Source organism: Silene latifolia, chromosome 3, assembly GCF_048544455.1.
Source record: "Silene latifolia isolate original U9 population chromosome 3, ASM4854445v1, whole genome shotgun sequence".
Taxonomy (NCBI): domain Eukaryota; kingdom Viridiplantae; phylum Streptophyta; class Magnoliopsida; order Caryophyllales; family Caryophyllaceae; genus Silene; species Silene latifolia.
In genome coordinates this window covers 103,469,451-103,471,148 of record NC_133528.1, presented here as the reverse complement: position 1 = coordinate 103,471,148, position 1,698 = coordinate 103,469,451, and positions in this window count along the sequence as shown.

Genomic DNA, 1,698 nt, shown 5'->3' with positions numbered 1-1,698 from the left:
TTTAAGACAAATTTATGACATTTCAGTATTTTTTAGAGTGCAACTTCTGTGTTTTACGGGTAAAACTTTAATCCAAAATAGTGGAACTTTATATTAAAAAGTGAATTTGAAGTATATTTTTTTGACTTTTTGTAATTTTAAGACAAGTTTACGACATTTCAATGTTTTTTAGAGTGTAACTTTTGTGTTTTACGAGTATAACTTTAATTCAAAATAGTGCAACTTTATACTAAAAGGTGATTTTGACGGATATTTTTTGACTTTTTGTAATTTTTAGACAAGTTTACGACATTTCAGTAGTTTTTAAAGTATAACTTCATTGTTTTACAAGTATAACTTTAATTCAAAATAGTGCAACTTTATATTAAAAAGTGAATTTGAAGTACATTTTTTCGACTTTTTGTAATTTTAAGACAAGTTTACGACATTTCAGTATTTTTTAGAGTGTAACTTCTGTGTTTTACGAATATAACTTTAATTCAAAATAGTGAAACTTTATATTAAAAAGTGAAATTCAAGTATATTTTCTTGACTTTTTGTAATTTTAAGACAAGTTTACGACATTTCAGTAGTTTTTAGAGTATAGATTCAGTGTTTTACAAGTATAACTTTAATTCAAAATAGTGCAACTTATACAAAAAAGTGAATTTGAAGTATATTTTTTTGACTTTTTGTAATTTTATGACAAGTTTACGACATTTCAGTATTTTTTAGAGTGTAACTTCTGTGTTTTACGAGTATAACTTTAGTCATTTTTGTATAACTTTTGTTCAAAATCGTGTAATTTTAGTCCAAATTTGTGTAACTTTAGTCAAAAAATACTTGGAATTTATTTAATTTTAAGACAAATTTATATAATTTGTCCTACTGTAACTTTAGTTTTTTTTGTATAACTTTAGTCCAAAATTGTGTAACTTTAGTCCAAAATTGTGTAACTTTAGTCCAAAATCATGTAACTTTAGTCCTAATTTAAATTCAGATTTGAAACCAACACAATAAGAAGACGAGATTTAAGTTGCACATAATGCTATTGAAGTTGCACATAATGCCACTGAAGTTGCGCATAATGGGCATTGAAGTTGCACATAATGCTATTGAAGTTGCACATATTGCCACTGAAGTTACGCATATTGCCACTGAAGTTGCACATATTGCCATTAGAGTTGCGCATAATGTCACTGAAGTTGCGCATAATGGGCATTGAAGTTGCACATAATGCTATTGAAGTTGCACATAATGACACTGAAGTTACGCATATTACCACCGAAGTTGCACATATTGTCATTGAAGTTGCACATAATGCCACTGAAGTTGCGCATAATGGGCATTTTTTGTATACTTCATTTTTAGTGCAACTTTAATGCTTAAAGAGTATAACTTTATTCAAAAATAAAATAGATCTAAAAAATTAAAAATACATAATAGGACGAATTTAGATCTGAAAAATTAATAGATCTAAAAAACCACCAACAACAACACACAAAATTAATACAAAATATGAAATAATTAAAAAAAATCTAAACTAAAAAAAACTAATAGATCTAAAGAAAAATATAAAATAAGACGATATTTGAAATATAAAAATATAAAACAAGATCATTTTTTTGTCTAATTTTCAGATTTATAACACAAAACACAAACACAAAAAACAAAAAAAACTATAAAAAACTAATGTAAATATGAAAAACCAAAAAAGGG